This window comes from Orcinus orca, chromosome 2 (genome assembly GCF_937001465.1).
Source record: "Orcinus orca chromosome 2, mOrcOrc1.1, whole genome shotgun sequence".
NCBI lineage: Eukaryota > Metazoa > Chordata > Mammalia > Artiodactyla > Delphinidae > Orcinus > Orcinus orca.
The window spans coordinates 36,543,824-36,564,975 of NC_064560.1; the positions used below are offsets into that span (position 1 = coordinate 36,543,824).

Here is a 21,152-nt window from a genome sequence, read left to right on the forward strand (position 1 = left end):
TGGACTCAGGTACGATGATTCTAAGTGAAATAAGTCACACAGAAAAAGAAACATCATAAGATATCACTAATACACGGAATGTAAACTTGGCTACACAGAAACTGAATTACAAAACAGAACAGGGTCACAAATGTAGAAAACCAACTTATGCTTGCTTAAGGGGAAAGGTGAGTTGGGGTGCTGCATAAAACCAGAGAATGAAATGAGCACAGATACCGTTCCATAAGCCAAATATGTAATAGACAAGAGCTACTCCTTGCTCAACGAAGTGGACTCAACACCCCATATTAAACGCCTAAGAATATACCTGACTAGAAAGAATCTGAAAACCTATGGATTTATATGTCTCCGAAAGAGAATCAAGCGTGTGTACAGCGGCCTAAACGCAGCAGTGATAGGATTGGTGAGGTTCGGTGAGCAAATGCAGACCCTTTGAAGTCATATTGCATGGTACCGATTCCATGGGTCTCAACTCTCCAGGTTTAAGGGATTCTTCCTTCAGCTAAAACATGCATGTGGAACCCAGAGTATGATCCACCGTGTGATCGGGAAACGTGTTCAAATGTGTCTCAGTTTTCGTCCCCTGGTACTCGGGTGCAACATTCCAGACGCTTTACTAACAGTCTCCCCACTTGGAGAGTCAGTGCCTTGAACCTCCTGTTTGGCCCAGTTTGCAATTTCTACGTAAGATGAACAGGAATAGGGAGAACCAATGAGAGACTAGCTGGAGGTGTCTGGACGGGCAAATTTAACTCTCATTTCCCACCAGGAAGAGGAATTAACCAAAGGCTCAAAGTGTCATGCCGGAACCACACTAGGGCCTGTAGCAATCGTGCAGTGCTGCGGCCAGCTCACAAGAAAGCGAGTTGAAGTAAGGAGCTCAGGGGCAGTGTAATTCACAAGCCTGCAGACTTATAAATGACAGCTATCCTCCAAAAATATATTCAAGTAAGGCTGCCAAGAGGACTTCAAAGCGGGGCAGAATTGCAGGAAACCGATTTCAGGAGGTAGACTGGAATTGTATGTAAAGCATAGGAAAAGAGGCAGAACGTCCACAATGATGCACTTGGCCAGAAAGTGTGTATGCGTTTTTTCCTGAATATATTCAGGAAAAAACGCATACGTCCTTTTTGGCCAACCAAGCAAGCTTGCAAAGGAAATCTGCACTACAATGAAGTCTCACTGGCCCCCGGTCAAAAGGACCATCTGAAAAAAGTGTAAAATCCAGAGAGGCAGGACAGACCATGGAGAACTGGGAGCCTTGTTATGCTGATGGGCGGGATGTAAATTGCCAACAGCCACTCTGGAGAAGTGTATGGTGTTTCCTGAAACATCTAGAAAACAAAGCAACAGAGCCTAGGGCACTTCCAATTATGGTCCTATAGCTTAGGGAAATTAAAATCAAAAAGAAACAGCCACCCCAAAGTTTGGGACGGCTCTGTTTACAAGAACCTCGTTTACGGTACAAGTTCAATATCACAGAAAGCGAAAAATGGATAAAGAAGTTGTGGTACTTACGTACAATGCAATATAACTCAGCAATGAAATCTATGTTATCAGGCACGTAGCAGCATAATGAGTGGATTCAGGTACGATGATTCTAAGTGAAATAAGTCACACAGAAAAAGAAACATCATAAGATATCACTACTACACGGAATGTAAACTTGGCTACACAGGAACTGAATTAGAAAACAGAACAGGGTCTCAAATGTAGAAAACCAACTTATGCTTGCTTAAGGGGAAAGGTGAGTTGGGGTGCTGCATAAAACCAGAGATTGAAATGAGCACAGATACCGTTCCATAAGCCAAATATGTAATAGACAAGAGCTACTACTTGCTCAACGAAGTGGAATCAACACCCCATATTAAACGCCTAAGAATATACCTGACTAGTAAGTATCTAAAAACCTATGGATTTCTATGTCTCCGAAGGAGAATCAAGCGTGTGTACAGCAGCATAAACGCAGCAGTGATAGGATTGGTAAGGTTCGGTGAGCAAATGCAGACCCTTTGAAGTCATATTGCATGGTACCCATTCCATGGGTCTCAACTCTCCAGGTTTAAGGGATTCTTCCTTCAGCTAAAACATGCATGTGGAACCCAGAGTATGATCCACCGTGTGATCGGGAAACATGTTCAAATGTGTTTCAGTTTTTATCCCCTGGTACTCGGGTGCAACATTCCAGACACTTTACTAACACTCTCCCCACTTGGAGAGTCAGTGCCTTTAACCTCCTGTTTGGCCCAGTTTGCAATTTCTGCGTAAGATGAACAGGAATAGGAAGAACCAATGAGAGACTAGCTGGAGGTGTCTGGACGGGCAAATTTAACTCTCATTTCCCACCTGGAAGAGGAATTAACCAAAGCCTCAGCGTGCCGTGCTGGAACCACACTAGGGCCTGTAGCAATCCTGCAGTGTTGCGGCCAGCTCACAAGAAAGCGAGTTGAAGAAAGGAGCTCAGGGACACTGTAATTCACAAACCTGCAGAGTTATAAATGACAGCTATCGTCCAAAAATATATTCAAGTAAGGCTGCCAAGAGGACTTGAAAGCGGGGCAGAATTGCACGAAACCGATTTCAGGAGGTAGACTGGAATTGCATGTAAAGCATAGGAAAAGAGGCAGAACGTCCACAATGATGCACTTGGTCAAAGGGGTGTATGCGTTTTTTCCTGAATATATTCAGAAAAAAACGTATACGCACGTTTTGGCCAACCAAGCAAGCTTGTGAAGGAAATCTGCACTACAATGAAGTCTCTGTGCCCCCCGGTCAAAAGGGCCATCTGAAAAATGTGTAAAATCCAGAAAGTCAGGACAGGCCACTGAGAACTGGGAGCCTTGTTATGCTGATGGGCGGGATGTAAATTGCCAACAGCCACTCTGGGGAAGTGTATGGTGTTTCCTGAAACATCTAAAAAACAATGCAACATAGCCTAGGCCACTTCCACTTATGGTCCTATAGCTTAGGGAAATTAAAATCAAAAAGACACAGCGACCCCAAAGTTTGGGACGGCTCTGTTTAAAAGAACCTCATTTACGGTAGAAGTTCAATATCACAGAAAGCGAAATATGGATAAAGAAGTTGTGGTACTTACGTACAATGCAATATCACGCAGCAATGAAATCTATGTCATCAGTCCCATAGCAGCGTAATGAGTGGATTCAGGTACGATGATTCTAAGTGAAATAAGTCACACAGAAAAAGAAACATCATAAGATATCACTAATCCACGGAATGTAAACTTGGCTACACAGGAACTGAATTACAAAACAGAACAGGGTCTCAAATGTAGAAAACCAACTTATGCTTGCTTAAGGGGAAAGGTGAGTTGGGGTGCTGCATAAAACCAGAGATTGAAATGAGCACAGATACCGTTCCATAAGCCAAATATGTAATAGACAAGAGCTACTCCTTGCTCAACGAAGTGGACACAACACCCCATATTAAACGCCTAAGAATATACCTGACTAGTAAGAATCTTAAAACCTATGGATTTATATGTCTCTGAAAGAGATTCAAGCGTGTGTAGAGCGGTATAAACGAAGCAGTGACAGGATTGGTGAGGTTTGGTGAGTAAATGCAGACCCTTTGAAGTCATATTGCATGGTACCCATTCCATGGGTGTCAACTCTCCAGGTTTAAGGGATTCTTCCTTCAGCTAAAACATGCATGTGGAACCCAGAGTATGATCCAGCGTGTGATCGGGAAATGTGTTAAAATGTGTCTCAGTTTTCGTCCCCTGGTACTCGGGTGCAACATTCCAGACGCTTTACTAACACTCTCCCTACTTGGAGAGTCAGTACCTTTAACCTCCTGTTTGGCCAAGTTTCAATTTCTGCGGAAGATGAACAGGTATAGGGAGAACCAATGAGAGACTAGCTTGAGGTGTCTGGACGGGCAAATTTAACTCTCATTTCCCACCAGGAAGAGGAATTAACCAAAGGCTCAGCATGCCGTGCCGGAACCACACTAGGGCCTGAAGCAATCCTGCGGTGTTCCGGCCAGCTAACAAGAAAGCGCGTTGAAGAAAGGAGCTCAGGGGCACTGTAATTCCCAAACCTGCAGAGTTATAAATGACAGCTATCGTCCAAAAATATATTGAAGTTAGGCTGCCAAGAGGACTTGAAAGCGGGGCAGAATTGCAGGAATCCGATTTCAGGAGGTAGACTGGAATTGCATATAAAGCATAGGAAAAGAGGCAGAACGTCGACAATGATGCACTTGGCCAAAAAGGGCGTATGCGTTTTTTCCTGAATATATTCAGGAAAAAACGCATACGCCCTTTTTGGCCAACCAAGCAAGCTTGCAAAGGAAATCTGCACTACAATGAAGTCTCACTGCCCCCCGGTCAAAAGGGCCATCAGAAAAAAGTGTAAAATCCAGAAAGGCAGGACAGGCCATGGAGAACTGGGAGCCTTGTTATGCTGATGGGCGGGATGTAAATTGCCAACAGCCACTCTGGAGAAGTGTATGGTGTTTCCTGAAACATCTAAAAAACAAAGCAACAGAGCCTAGGCCACTTCCACTTATGGTCCTATAGCTTAGGGAAATTAAAATCAAAAAGACGCAGCCACCCCAAAGTTTGGGATGGCTCTGTTTACAAGAACCTCGTTTACGGTTCAAGTTCAGTATCACAGAAAGCGAAAAATGGATAAAGAATTTGTGATACTTACGTACAATACAATATCACTCAGCAATGAAATCTATGTCCTCAGGCCCGTAGAAGCATAATGAGTGGATTCAGCTACGATGATTCTAAGTGAAATAAGTCACACAGAAAAAGAAACGTCATAAGATATCACTAATACACGGAATGTAAACTTGGCTACACAGGAACTGAATTACAAAACAGAACAGGGTCTCAAATGTAGAAAACCAACATATGCTTGCTTAAGGGGAAAGGTGAGTTGGGGTGCTGCATAAAACCAGAGATTGAAATGAGCACAGATACCGTTCCATAAGCCAAATATGTAATAGACAAGAGCTACTCCTTGCTCAACGAAGTGGAATCAACACCCCATATTAAACGCCTAAGAATATACCTGACTAGTAAGAATCTTAAACCTATGGATTTATATGTCTCCGAAAGAGAATCAAGCGTGTGTACAGGGGCATAAACGCAGCAGTGATAGGATTGGTGAGGTTCGTTGAGCAAATGCAGACCCTTTGAACTCATATTGCATGGTACCCATTCCATGGGTCTCAACTCTCCAGGTTTAAGGGATTCTTCCTTCAGCTAAAACATGCATGTGGAACCCAGAGTATGATCCACCGTGTGATCGGAAAACGTGTTCAAATGTGTCTCAGTTTTCGTCCCCTGGTACTCGGGTGCAACATTCCAGACGCTCTACTAACACTCTCCCCACTTGGAGAGTCAGTGCCTTTAACCTCCGGTTTGGCCCAGTTTCAATTTCTGCAGAAGATGAACAGGAATAGGGAGAACCAATGAGAGACTAGCTGGAGGTGTCTGGACGGGCAAATTTAACTCTCATTTCCCACCAGGAAGAGGAATTAACCAAAGAATCAGCGTGCCGTGCCGGAACCACACTAGGGCCTGAAGCAATCCTGCGGTGTTGCGGCCAGCTCACAAGAAAGTGCGTTGAAGAAAGTAGCTCAGGGGCACTGTCGTTCACAAACCTGCAGAGTTATAAATGACAGCTATCGTCCAAAAATATATTGAAGTAAGGCTGCCAAGAGGACTTGAAAGCGGGGCAGAATTGCAGGAAACCAATTTCAGGAAGTAGACTGGAATTGCATGTAAAGCATAGGAAAAGAGGCAGAACGTCCACAATGATGCACTTGGCCAAAAAGGGCGTATGCGTTTTTTCCTGAATATATACAGGAAAAAACGCATACGCCCTTTTTGTCCAACCAAGCAAGCTTGCAAAGGAAATCTGCACTACAATGTAGTCTCACTGCCCCCTGGTCAAAAGGGCCATTTGAAAAAAGTGTAAAATCCAGAAAGGCAGGACAGGCCATGGAGAACTGGGAGCCTTGTTATGATGATGGGCGGGATGTAAATTGCCAACAGCCACTCTGGAGAAGTGTATGGTGTTTCCTGAAACATCTAAAAAACAAAGCAACAGAGCCTAGGCCACTTCCACTTATGGTCCTATAGCTTAGGGAAATTAAAATCAAAAAGACACAGCCACCCCAAAGTTTGGGATGGCTCTGTTTACAAGAACCTCGTTTACGGTTCAAGTTCAATATCGCAGAAAGCGAAAAATGGATAAAGAAGTTGTGGTACTTACGTACAATGCAATATAACTCAGCAATGAAATCTATGTCATCAGGCCCATAGCAGCATAATGAGTGGACTCAGGTACGATGATTCTAAGTGAAATAAGTCACACAGAAAAAGAAACATCATAAGATATCACTAATACATGGAATGTAAATTTGGCTACACAGGAACTGAATTAGAAAACAGAACAGGGTCTCAAATGTAGAAAACCAACTTATGCTTGCTTAAGGGGAAAGGTGAGTTGGGGTGCTGCATAAAGCCAGAGATTGAAATGAGCACAGATACCGTTCCATAAGCCAAATATGTAATAGACAAGAGCTACTCCTTGCTCAACGAAGTGGACTCAACACCCCATATTAAACGCCTAAGAATATACCTGACTAGTAAGTATGTTAAAACCTATGGATTTCTATGTCTCTGAAAGAGAATCAAGCGTGTGTACAGCAGCATAAACACAGCAGTGATAGGATTGGTTAGGTTCGGTGAGCAAATGCAGACCCTTTGAAGTCATATTGCATGGTACCCATTCCATGGGTCTCAACTCTCCAGGTTTAACGGATTCTTCCTTCAGCTAAAACATGCATGTGGAACCCAGAGTATGATCCACAGTGTGATCGGGAAACGTGTTCAAATGTGTCTCAGTTTTCGTCCCCTGGTACTCGGGTGCAACATTCCAGACGCTTTACTAACACTCTCCCCACTTGCAGAGTCAGTGCCTTTAACCTCCTGTTTGGCCCAGTTTGCAATTTCTGCGTAAGATGAACAGGAATAGGGAGAACCAATGAGAGACTAGCTGGAGGTGTCTGGACGGGCAAATTTAACTCTCATTTCCCAACAGGAAGAGGAATTAACCAAAGGCTCATTGTGCCATGCCGGAACCACACTAGGGCCTGAAGAAATCCTGCGGTGTTGCGGCCAGCTCACAAGAAAGCGAGTTTAAGAAAGGAGCTCAGGGGCACTGTAATTCACAAACCTGCAGAGTTATAAATGACAGCTATCGTCCAAAAATATATTGAAGTAAGGCTGCCAAGAAGACTTGAAAGCGGGGCAGAATTGCAGGAAACCGATTTCAGGAGGTAGACTGGAATTGCATGTAAAGCATAGGAAAAGAGGCAGAACGTCCACAATGATGCACTTGGCCAAAGGGGCGTATGCGTTTTTTCCTGAATATATTCAGAAAAAAACGCATACGCCCTTTTTGGCCAACCAAGCAAGCTTGCGAAGGAAATCTGCACTACAATGAAGTCTCACTGCCCCCTGGTCAAAAGGGACATCTGAAAAAAGTGTAAAATCCAGAAAGTTAGGACAGGCCACGGAGAACTGGGAGCCTTGTTATGCTGCTGGGCGGGATGTAAATTGCCAACAGCCACTCTGGAGAAGTGTATGGTGTTTCCTGAAACATCTAAAAAACAAAGCAACAGAGCCTAGGCCACTTCCACTTATGGTCCTATACCTTAGGGAAATTAAAATCAAAAAGACACAGCCACCCCAAAGTTTCGGATGGCTCTGTTTACAAGAACCTCGTTTACGGTACAAGTTCAATATTGCAGAAAGCGAAAAATGGATAAAGAAGTTGTGGTACTTACGTACAATGCAATATCACTCAGCAATGAAATCTATGTCATCAGGCCCGTAGCAGCATAATGAGTGGATTCAGCTACGATGATTCTAAGTGAAATAAGTCACACAGAAAAAGAAACATCATAAGATATCACTAATACACGGAATGTAAACTTGGCTACACAGGAACTGAATTACAAAACAGAACAGGGTCTCAAATGTAGAAAACCAAGTTATGCTTGCTTAAGGGGAAAGGTGAGTTGGGGTGCTGCATAAAACCAGAGATTGAAATTAGCACAGATACTGTTCCATAAGCCAAATATGTAACAGACAATAGCTACTCCTTGCTCAACGAAATGGACTCAACACCTCATATTAAACGCCTAAGAATATACCTGATTAGTAAGAATCATAAAACCTATGGATTTATATGTCTCCAAAAGAGAATAAAGCGTTTGTGTAGCGGCATAAATGCAGCACTGATACGATTGGTGAGGTTCGGTGAGCAAATGCAGACCCTTTGAAGTCCTATTGCATGGTACCCATTCCATGGGTCTCAACTCTCCAGGTTTAAGGGATTCTTCCTTCAGCTAAAACATGCATGTGGTACCCAGAGTATGATCCACCGTGTGATCGGGAAACGTGTTCAAATGTGTCTCAGTTTTCGTCCCCTGGTACTCGGGTGCAACATTCCAGACACTTTACTAACACTCTCCCCACTTGGAGAGTCAGAGCCTTTAACCTCCTGTTTGGACCAGTTTGTAATTTCTTCGGAAGATGAACAGGAATACGGAGAACCAATGAGAGACTAGCTGGAGGTGTTTGGACGGGCAAATTTAACTCTCCTTTCCCACCAGGAAGAGGAATTAACCAAATGCACAGCGTGCCATGCTGCAACCACACTAGGGCCTGAAGCAATCCTGCGGTGTTGCGGCCAGCTCACAAGAAAGCGAGTTGAAGAAAGGAGCTCAGGGGCACTGTCATTCACAAACCTGCAGAGTTATAAATGACAGCTATCGTCCAAAAATATATTGAAGTAAGGCTGCCAAGAGGACTTGAAAGCGGGGCAGAATTGCAGGAAACCGATTTCAGGAGGTAGACTGGAATTGCATTTAAAGCATAGGAAAAGAGGCAGAACGTCCCCAATGATGCACTTGGCCAGAAAGGGCGTTTGCGTTTTTTCCTGAATATATTGAGAAAAAACTCATGCGCCCTTTTTGGCCAACCAAGCAAGCTTGCAAAGGAAATCTGCACTACAATGAAGTCTCACTTCCCCCCAGTCAAAAGGGCCATCTGAAAAAAGTGTAAAATCCAGAAAGGCCGGACAGGCCATTGAGAACTGGGAGCCTTGTTATGCTGATGGGCGGGATGTAAACTGCCAACAGCCACTCTGGGGAAGTGTATGGTGTTTCCTGAAACATCTAAAAAACAAAGCAACAGAGCCTAGGGCACTTCCACTTATGGTCCTATAGCTTAGGGAAATTAAAATAAAAAAGACACAGCCACCCCAATGTTTGGGACGGCTCTGTTTACACGAACTGCGTTTACGGTACAAGTTCAATATCGCAGAAAGTGAAAAATGGATAAAGAATTTGTGGTATTACGTACAATGGAATATCACTCAGCAATGAAATCTATGTCATCAGGCCCGTAGCAGCATAATGAGTGGATTCAGCTACGATGATTCTAAGTGAAATAAGTCACACAGAAAAAGAAACATCATAAGATATCACTAATACACGGAATGTAAACTTGGCTACACAGGAACTGAATTACAAAACAGAACAGGTTCTCAAATGTAGAAAACCAACTTACGCTTGCTTAAGGGGAAAGGTGAGTTGGGGTGCTGCATAAAACCAGAGATTGAAATTAGCACAGATACTGTTCCATAAGCCAAATATGTAACAGACAATAGCTACTCCTTGCTCAACGAAGTGGACACAACACCCCATATTAAACGCCTAAGAATATACCTGACTAGCAAGAATCTTAAAAGCTATGGATTTATATGTCTCCGAAAGAGAATCAAGCGTTTGTACAGCGGCATAAACGTAGCAGTGATAGGATTGGTGAGGTTCGGTGAGCAAATGCAGACCCTTTGAAGTCCTATTGCATGGTACCCATTCCATGGGTCTCAACTCTCCAGGTTTAAGGGATTCTTCCTTCAGCTAAAACATGCATGTGGAACCCAGAGTATGATCCACCAATTGATCGGGATATGTGTTCAAATGTGTCTCAGTTTTCGTCCCATGGTACTCGGGTGCAACATTCCAGAAGCTTTACTAAAACTCTCCCCTCTTGGAGAGTCAGTGCCTTTAACCTCCTGTTTGGCCCAGTTTGCAATTTCTGCGGAAGATGAACAGGAATAGGGAGAACCAATGAGAGACTAGCTGGAGATGTCTAGACGGGCAAATTTAACTCTCATTTCCCACCAGGAAGAGGAATTAACCAAAGGCTCAGCGTGCCGTGCCGGAACCACACTAGGGCCTGAAGCAATCTTGCGGTGTTGCGGCCAGCTCACAAGAAAGCGAGTTAGAAGATAGGAGCTCAGGAGCACTGTAATTCACAAACCTGCAGAGTTATAAATGACAGCTATCGTCCAAAAATATATTGAAGTAAGGCTGCCAAGAGGACTTGAAAGTGGGGCAGAATTGCAGGAAACCGATTTCAGGAGGTAGACTAGAATTGCATTTAAAGCATAGGAAAAGAGGCAGAACGTCCACAATGATGCACTTGGCCAAAAAGGGTATATGCGTTTTTTCCTGAATATATTCAGGAAAAAACGCATATGCCCTTTTTGGCCAAGGAAGCAAGCTTGCAAAGGTAATCTGCACTTCAATGAAGTCTCACTTCCCCCCAGTCAAAAGGGCCATCTGAAAAAAGTGTAAAATGCAGAAAGGCAGGACAGGCCATGGAGAACTGGGAGCCTTGTTATGCTGATGGGCGGGATGTAAATTGCCAACAGCCACTCTGGAGAAGTGTATGGTGTTTCCTGAAACAACTAAAAAACAAAGCAACAGAGCCTAGGGCACTTCCACTTATGGTCCTATAGCTTAGGGAAATTAAAATCAAAAAGACACAGCCACCCCAAAGTTTGGGACGGCTCAGTTTACAAGAACCTCGTTTACGGTACAAGTTCAATATCGCAGAAAGCGAAAAATGGATAAAGAAGTTGTGGTACTTACGTACAATGCAATATCACTCAACAATGAAACCTATGTCATCAGGCTCGTAGCAGCATAATGAGTGGATTCAGCTACGATGATTCTAAGTGAAATAAGTCACACAGAAAAAGAAACATCATAAGATATCACTAATACACGGAATGTACACTTGGCTACACAGGAACTGAATTACAAAACAGAACAGGGTCTGAACTGTAGAAAACCAACTTACACTTGCTTAACGGGAAAGGTGAGTTGGGGTGCTGCATAAAACCAGAGTTTGAAATTAGCACAGATACCGTTCCATAAGCCAAATATGTAATAGACAAGAGCTACTCCTTGCTCAACGAAGTGGACACAACACCCCATATTAAACGCCTAAGAATATACCTGACTAGTAAGAATCTTAAAACCTATGGATTTATATGTCTCCGAAAGAGAATCAAGCGTGTGTACAGCGGCATAAACGCAGCAGTGATAGGATTGGTGAGGTTCGGTGAGCAAATGCAGACCCTTTGAAGTCATATTGCATGGTACCCATTCCATGGGTCTCAACTCTCCAGGTTTAAGGGATTCTTCCTTCAGCTAAAACATGCATGTGGAACCCAGAGTATGATCCACCATGTGATCAGGAAACATGTTCAAATGTGTCTCAGTTTTCGTCCCCTGGTACTCGGGTGCAACATTCCAGACGCTTTACTAACACTCTCCCCACTTGCAGAGTCAGTGCCTTTAAACTCCTGTTTGGCCCAGTTTGCAATTTCTGCGGAAAATGAACAGGAATAGGGAGAACCAATGAGAGACTAGCTGGAGGTGTCTGGATGGGCAAATTTAACTCTCATTTCCCACCAGGAAGAGGAATTAACCAAAGGCTCAGCGTGCCGTGCCGGAACCACACTAGGGCCTGAAGCAATCCTGCGGTGTTGCGGCCAGCTCACAAGAAAGTGCGTTGAAGAAAGTAGCTCAGGGGCACTGTCGTTCACAAACCTGCAGAGTTATAAATGACAGCTATCGTCCAAAAATATATTGAAGTAAGGCTGCCAAGAGGACTTGAAAGCGGGGCAGAATTTCAGGAAACCAATTTCAGGAAGTAGACTGGAATTGCATGTAAAGCATAGGAAAAGAGGCAGAACGTCCACAATGATGCACTTGGCCAAAAAGGGCGTATGCGTTTTTTCCTGAATATATACAGGAAAAAACGCATACGCCCTTTTTGTCCAACCAAGCAAGCTTGCAAAGGAAATCTGCACTACAATGTAGTCTCACTGCCCCCTGGTCAAAAGGGCCATTTGAAAAAAGTGTAAAATCCAGAAAGGCAGGACAGGCCATGGAGAACTGGGAGCCTTGTTATGCTGATGGGCGGGATGTAAATTGCCAACAGCCACTCTGGAGAAGTGTATGGTGTTTCCTGAAACATCTAAAAAACAAAGCAACAGAGCCTAGGCCACTTCCACTTATGGTCCTATAGCTTAGGGAAATTAAAATCAAAAAGACACAGCCACCCCAAAGTTTGGGATGGCTCTGTTTACAAGAACCTCGTTTACGGTTCAAGTTCAATATCGCAGAAAGCGAAAAATGGATAAAGAAGTTGTGGTACTTACGTACAATGCAATATAACTCAGCAATGAAATCTATGTCATCAGGCCCATAGCAGCATAATGAGTGGACTCAGGTACGATGATTCTAAGTGAAATAAGTCACACAGAAAAAGAAACATCATAAGATATCACTAATACATGGAATGTAAATTTGGCTACACAGGAACTGAATTAGAAAACAGAACAGGGTCTCAAATGTAGAAAACCAACTTATGCTTGCTTAAGGGGAAAGGTGAGTTGGGGTGCTGCATAAAGCCAGAGATTGAAATGAGCACAGATACCGTTCCATAAGCCAAATATGTAATAGACAAGAGCTACTCCTTGCTCAACGAAGTGGACTCAACACCCCATATTAAACGCCTAAGAATATACCTGACTAGTAAGTATGTTAAAACCTATGGATTTCTATGTCTCTGAAAGAGAATCAAGCGTGTGTACAGCGGCATAAACACAGCAGTGATAGGATTGGTTAGGTTCGGTGAGCAAATGCAGACCCTTTGAAGTCATATTGCATGGTACCCATTCCATGGGTCTCAACTCTCCAGGTTTAACGGATTCTTCCTTCAGCTAAAACATGCATGTGGAACCCAGAGTATGATCCACAGTGTGATCGGGAAACGTGTTCAAATGTGTCTCAGTTTTCGTCCCCTGGTACTCGGGTGCAACATTCCAGACGCTTTACTAACACTCTCCCCACTTGCAGAGTCAGTGCCTTTAACCTCCTGTTTGGCCCAGTTTGCAATTTCTGCGTAAGATGAACAGGAATAGGGAGAACCAATGAGAGACTAGCTGGAGGTGTCTGGACGGGCAAATTTAACTCTCATTTCCCAACAGGAAGAGGAATTAACCAAAGGCTCATTGTGCCATGCCGGAACCACAATAGGGCCTGAAGCAATCCTGCGGTGTTGCGGCCAGCTCACAAGAAAGCGAGTTGAAGAAAGGAGCTCAGGGGCACTGTAATTCACAAACCTGCAGAGTTATAAATGACAGCTATCGTCCAAAAATATATTGAAGTAAGGCTGCCAAGAAGACTTGAAAGCGGGGCAGAATTGCAGGAAACCGATTTCAGGAGGTAGACTGGAATTGCATGTAAAGCATAGGAAAAGAGGCAGAACGTCCACAATGATGCACTTGGCCAAAGGGGCGTATGCGTTTTTTCCTGAATATATTCAGAAAAAAACGCATACGCCCTTTTTGGCCAACCAAGCAAGCTTGCGAAGGAAATCTGCACTACAATGAAGTCTCACTGCCCCCTGGTCAAAAGGGACATCTGAAAAAAGTGTAAAATCCAGAAAGTTAGGACAGGCCACGGAGAACTGGGAGCCTTGTTATGCTGCTGGGCGGGATGTAAATTGCCAACAGCCACTCTGGAGAAGTGTATGGTGTTTCCTGAAACATCTAAAAAACAAAGCAACAGAGCCTAGGCCACTTCCACTTATGGTCCTATACCTTAGGGAAATTAAAATCAAAAAGACACAGCCACCCCAAAGTTTCGGATGGCTCTGTTTACAAGAACCTCGTTTACGGTACAAGTTCAATATTGCAGAAAGCGAAAAATGGATAAAGAAGTTGTGGTACTTACGTACAATGCAATATCACTCAGCAATGAAATCTATGTCATCAGGCCCGTAGCAGCATAATGAGTGGATTCAGCTACGATGATTCTAAGTGAAATAAGTCACACAGAAAATGAAACATCATAAGATATCACTAATACACGGAATGTAAACTTGGCTACACAGGAACTGAATTACAAAACAGAACAGGGTCTCAAATGTAGAAAACCAAGTTATGCTTGCTTAAGGGGAAAGGTGAGTTGGGGTGCTGCATAAAACCAGAGATTGAAATTAGCACAGATACTGTTCCATAAGCCAAATATGTAACAGACAATAGCTACTCCTTGCTCAACGAAATGGACTCAACACCTCATATTAAACGCCTAAGAATATACCTGATTAGTAAGAATCATAAAACCTATGGATTTATATGTCTCCAAAAGAGAATAAAGCGTTTGTGTAGCGGCATAAATGCAGCACTGATACGATTGGTGAGGTTCGGTGAGCAAATGCAGACCCTTTGAAGTCATATTGCATGGTACCCATTCCATGGGTCTCAACTCTCCAGGTTTAAGGGATTCTTCCTTCAGCTAAAACATGCATGTGGTACCCAGAGTATTATCCACCGTGTGATCGGGAAACGTGTTCAAATGTGTCTCAGTTTTCGTCCCCTGGTACTCGGGTGCAACATTCCAGACACTTTACTAACACTCTCCCCACTTGGAGAGTCAGAGCCTTTAACCTCCTGTTTGGACCAGTTTGTAATTTCTTCGGAAGATGAACAGGAATACGGAGAACCAATGAGAGACTAGCTGGAGGTGTTTGGACGGGCAAATTTAACTCTCCTTTCCCACCAGGAAGAGGAATTAACCAAACGCACAGCGTGCCATGCTGCAACCACACTAGGGCCTGAAGCAATCCTGCGGTGTTGCGGCCAGCTCACAAGAAAGCGAGTTGAAGAAAGGAGCTCAGGGGCACTGTCATTCACAAACCTGCAGAGTTATAAATGACAGCTATCGTCCAAAAATATATTGAAGTAAGGCTGCCAAGAGGACTTGAAAGCGGGGCAGAATTGCAGGAAACCGATTTCAGGAGGTAGACTGGAATTGCATTTAAAGCATAGGAAAAGAGGCAGAACGTCCCCAATGATGCACTTGGCCAGAAAGGGCGTTTGCGTTTTTTCCTGAATATATTGAGAAAAAACTCATGCGCCCTTTTTGGCCAACCAAGCAAGCTTGCAAAGGAAATCTGCACTACAATGAAGTCTCACTTCCCCCCAGTCAAAAGGGCCATCTGAAAAAAGTGTAAAATCCAGAAAGGCCGGACAGGCCATTGAGAACTGGGAGCCTTGTTATGCTGATGGGCGGGATGTAAACTGCCAACAGCCACTCTGGGGAAGTGTATGGTGTTTCCTGAAACATCTAAAAAACAAAGCAACAGAGCCTAGGGCACTTCCACTTATGGTCCTATAGCTTAGGGAAATTAAAATAAAAAAGACACAGCCACCCCAATGTTTGGGACGGCTCTGTTTACACGAACTGCGTTTACGGTACAAGTTCAATATCGCAGAAAGTGAAAAATGGATAAAGAATTTGTGGTATTACGTACAATGGAATATCACTCAGCAATGAAATCTATGTCATCAGGCCCGTAGCAGCATAATGAGTGGATTCAGCTACGATGATTCTAAGTGAAATAAGTCACACAGAAAAAGAAACATCATAAGATATCACTAATACACGGAATGTAAACTTGGCTACACAGGAACTGAATTACAAAACAGAACAGGTTCTCAAATGTAGAAAACCAACTTACGCTTGCTTAAGGGGAAAGGTGAGTTGGGGTGCTGCATAAAACCAGAGATTGAAATTAGCACAGATACTGTTCCATAAGCCAAATATGTAACAGACAATAGCTACTCCTTGCTCAACGAAGTGGACACAACACCCCATATTAAACGCCTAAGAATATACCTGACTAGCAAGAATCTTAAAAGCTATGGATTTATATGTCTCCGAAAGAGAATCAAGCGTTTGTACAGCGGCATAAACGTAGCAGTGATAGGATTGGTGAGGTTCGGTGAGCAAATGCAGACCCTTTGAAGTCCTATTGCATGGTACCCATTCCATGGGTCTCAACTCTCCAGGTTTAAGGGATTCTTCCTTCAGCTAAAACATGCATGTGGAACCCAGAGTATGATCCACCAATTGATCGGGATATGTGTTCAAATGTGTCTCAGTTTTCGTCCCATGGTACTCGGGTGCAACATTCCAGAAGCTTTACTAAAACTCTCCCCTCTTGGAGAGTCAGTGCCTTTAACCTCCTGTTTGGCCCAGTTTGCAATTTCTGCGGAAGATGAACAGGAATAGGGAGAACCAATGAGAGACTAGCTGGAGATGTCTAGACGGGCAAATTTAACTCTCATTTCCCACCAGGAAGAGGAATTAACCAAAGGCTCAGCGTGCCGTGCCGGAACCACACTAGGGCCTGAAGCAATCTTGCGGTGTTGCGGCCAGCTCACAAGAAAGCGAGTTAGAAGATAGGAGCTCAGGAGCACTGTAATTCACAAACCTGCAGAGTTATAAATGACAGCTATCGTCCAAAAATATATTGAAGTAAGGCTGCCAAGAGGACTTGAAAGTGGGGCAGAATTGCAGGAAACCGATTTCAGGAGGTAGACTAGAATTGCATTTAAAGCATAGGAAAAGAGGCAGAACGTCCACAATGATGCACTTGGCCAAAAAGGGTATATGCGTTTTTTCCTGAATATATTCAGGAAAAAACGCATATGCCCTTTTTGGCCAAGGAAGCAAGCTTGCAAAGGTAATCTGCACTTCAATGAAGTCTCACTTCCCCCCAGTCAAAAGGGCCATCTGAAAAAAGTGTAAAATGCAGAAAGGCAGGACAGGCCATGGAGAACTGGGAGCCTTGTTATGCTGATGGGCGGGATGTAAATTGCCAACAGCCACTCTGGAGAAGTGTATGGTGTTTCCTGAAACAACTAAAAAACAAAGCAACAGAGCCTAGGGCACTTCCACTTATGGTCCTATAGCTTAGGGAAATTAAAATAAAAAAGACACAGCCACCCCAAAGTTCGGGACAGCTCAGTTTACAAGAACCTCGTTTACGGTACAAGTTCAATATCGCAGAAAGCGAAAAATGGATAAAGAAGTTGTGGTACTTACGTACAATGCAATATCACTCAACAATGAAACCTATGTCATCAGGCTCGTAGCAGCATAATGAGTGGATTCAGCTACGATGATTCTAAGTGAAATAAGTCACACAGAAAAAGAAACATCATAAGATATCACTAATACACGGAATGTACACTTGGCTACACAGGAACTGAATTACAAAACAGAACAGGGTCTGAACTGTAGAAAACCAACTTACACTTGCTTAACGGGAAAGGTGAGTTGGGGTGCTGCATAAAACCAGAGTTTGAAATTAGCACAGATACCGTTCCATAAGCCAAATATGTAATAGACAAGAGCTACTCCTTGCTCAACGAAGTGGACACAACACCCCATATTAAACGCCTAAGAATATACCTGACTAGTAAGAATCTTAAAACCTATGGATTTATATGTCTCCGAAAGAGAATCAAGCGTGTGTACAGCGGCATAAACGCAGCAGTGATAGGATTGGTGAGGTTCGGTGAGCAAATGCAGACCCTTTGAAGTCATATTGCATGGTACCCATTCCATGGGTCTCAACTCTCCAGGTTTAAGGGATTCTTCCTTCAGCTAAAACATGCATGTGGAACCCAGAGTATGATCCACCATGTGATCAGGAAACATGTTCAAATGTGTCTCAGTTTTCGTCCCCTGGTACTCGGGTGCAACATTCCAGACGCTTTACTAACACTCTCCCCACTTGCAGAGTCAGTGCCTTTAAACTCCTGTTTGGCCCAGTTTGCAATTTCTGCGGAAAATGAACAGGAATAGGGAGAACCAATGAGAGACTAGCTGGAGGTGTCTGGATGGGCAAATTTAACTCTCATTTCCCACCAGGAAGAGGAATTAACCAAAGGCTCAGCGTGCCGTGCCGGAACCACACTAGGGCCTGAAGCAATCCTGCGGTGTTGCGGCCTGCTCACAAGAAAGCGAGTTGAAGAAAGGAGCTCAGGGGCACTGTAATTCACAACCCTGCAGAGTTATAAATGACAGCTATCGTCCAAACATATATTGAAGTAAGGCTGCCAAGAGGACTTGAAAGTGGAGCAGAATTGCAGGAAACCGATTTCAGGAGGTAGACTGAAATTGCATTTAAAGCATAGGAAAAGAGGCAGAATGTCCTCAATGATGCACTTGGCCAAAAAGGGCGTATGCGTTTTTCCTGAATATATTCAGGAAAAAACGCATACGCCCTTTTTGGCCAACCAAGCAAGCTTGCAAAGGAAATCTGCACTACAATGAAGTCTCACTGCCCCCCGGTCAAAAGGGCCATATGAAAAAAGTGTAAAATCCAGAAAGGCAGGAAGGCCATGGAGAACAGGGAGCCTTGTTATGCTGATGGTCGGGATGTAAATTGCCAACAGCCACTCTGGAGAAGTGTATGGTGTTTCCTGAAACATCTACAAAACAAAGCAACAGAGCCTAGGGCACTTCCACTTATGGTCCTATAGCTTAGGGAAATTAAAATCAAAAAGACACAGCCACCCAAAAGATTGGGATGGCTCGGTTTACAAGAACCTCGTTTACGGTACAAGTTCAATATCGCAGAAAGCAAAAAATGGATAAAGAAGTTGTGGTACTTACGTACAATGGAATATCACTCAGCAATGAAATCTATGTCATCAGGCCCGTAGCAGCATAATGAGTGGATTCAGGTACGATGATTCTAAGTGAAATAAGTCACACAGAAAAAGAAACATCATAAGATATCACTACTACACGGAATGTAAACTTGGCTACACAGGAACTGAATTACAAAACAGAACAGGGTCTCAAATGTAGAAAACCAACTTATGCTTGCTTAAGGGGAAAGGTGAGTTGCGGTGCTGCATAAAACCAGAGATTGAAATTAGCACAGATACCGTTCCATAAGCCAAATATGTAATAGACAAGATCTACTCCTTGCTCAACGAAGTGGACTCAACACCCCATATTAAACGCCTAAGAATATACCAGACTAGTAAGAATCTTAAAACCTATGGATTTATATGTCTCCGAAAGAGAATCAAGCGTGTGTACAGTGGCATAAACGCAGCAGTGATAGGATTGGTGAGGTTCGGTGAGCAAATGCAGAGCCTTTGAAGTCATATTGCATGGTACCCATTCCATGGGTCTCAACTCTCCAGGTTAAAGGGATTCTTCCTTCAGCTAAAACATGCATGTGGAACCCAGATTATGATCCACCGTGTGATCGGGAAACGTGTTCAAATGTATCTCATATTTCGTCCGCTGCTACTCGGTGCAACTTTCCAGACGCTTTACTAACACTCTCCCCACTTGGAGAGTCAGAGCCTTTAACCTCCTCTTTGGACCAGTTTGCAAGTTCTGTGTAAGATGAACAGGAATAAGGAGAAGCAATGGGAGACTATCTGTAGGTGTCTGGACGGGCTAATTTAACTCTCATTTCCCACCAGGAAGACGAATGAACCAAAGGCTCTGCATGCCGTGCTGGAACTAGATTAGGGCCTGAAGAGATCCTGCAGTTTTGCGGCCAGCTCACAGGAAAGCGAGTTGAAGAAAGGAGCTGAGGGGCACTGTAATTCACAAACCTGCGGAGTTATAAATGACAGCTATCGTCCAAAAATATATTGAAGTAAGGCTGCCAAGAGGACTTGAAATCGGGGCAGAATTGCAGGAAACCGATTACAGGAGGTAGACTGGAATTGCATGTAAAGCATAGGAAAAGAGGCAGAACGTCCACAATGATGCACTTGCCCAAAAAGGGCGTATGCGTTTTTTCCTGAAAATATTCAGGAAAAAACGCATACGCCCTTTTTGGCCAACCAAGCAAGCTTGCAAAGGAAATGTGCACTACAATGAAGTCTCACTGCCCCCCGGTCAAAAGGGCCATCTGAAAAAAGTGTAAAATCCAGAAAGGCAGGACAGGCCATGGAGAACAGGGAGCATTGTTATGCTGATGGGCGGGATGTAAACTGCCAACAGCCACTCAGGAGAAGTGTATGGTGTTTCCTGAAACATCTACAAAACAAAGCAGCAGAGCCTAGGAAACTTCCACTTATGGTCCTATAGCTTAGGGAAATTAAAATCAAAAAGACACAGCCACCCCAAATTTTGGGACGGCTCTGTTTACAAGAACTTCGTTTACGGTACAAGTTCAATATCACAGAAAGCGAAAAATGGATAAAGAAGTTGTGGTACTTACGTACAATGCAATATCACTCAGCAATGAAATCTATGTCATCAGGCCTGTAGCAGCATAATGAGTGGATTCAGGTACGATGATTCTAAGTGAAATAAGTCACACAGAAAAAGAAACATCATAATATATCACTAATACACGGAATGTAAACTTGGCTACACAGGAACTGAATTACAAACAGAAGGGGGTCTCAAATGTAGAAAACCAACTTATGCTTGCTTAAGGGGAAAGGTGAGTTGGGGTGATGCATAAAACCAGAGATTGAAATTAGCACAGATACCGTTCCATAAGCCAAATATGTAATAGACAAGAGCTACTCCTTGCTCAACGAAGTGGACACAACACCCCATATTAAACGCCTAAGAATATACATGACTAGTAAGAATCTTAAAACCTATGGGTTTATATGTCTCCGAAAGAGAATGAAGCATGCGTACAGCAGCATAAGCACAGCAGTGATAGCATTGGTGAGGTTTGGTGAGCAAATGCGGACCCTTTGAAGTCATATTGCATGGTACCCATTCAATGGGTCTCAGCTCTCAAGGTATAAGGGATTCTTCCTTCAACTAAAACATGCATGTGGAACCCAGAGTATGATCCACCGTGTGATCGGGAAACGTGTTCAAATGTGTCTCACTTTTTGTCCCCTGGTACTCGGGTGCAACATTCCAGACGCTTTACTAACACT

At 43.6% G+C, this 21,152-nt stretch overlaps 1 long non-coding RNA gene across 1 annotated transcript in view; it reads right to left on the minus strand.

The window, feature by feature from the left end:
- LOC125963537 (uncharacterized) overlaps window positions 1–21,152 on the minus strand; it is a 1,051,466-nt gene that overhangs the window by 355,535 nt on the left and 674,779 nt on the right. The window lies entirely within an intron of this gene.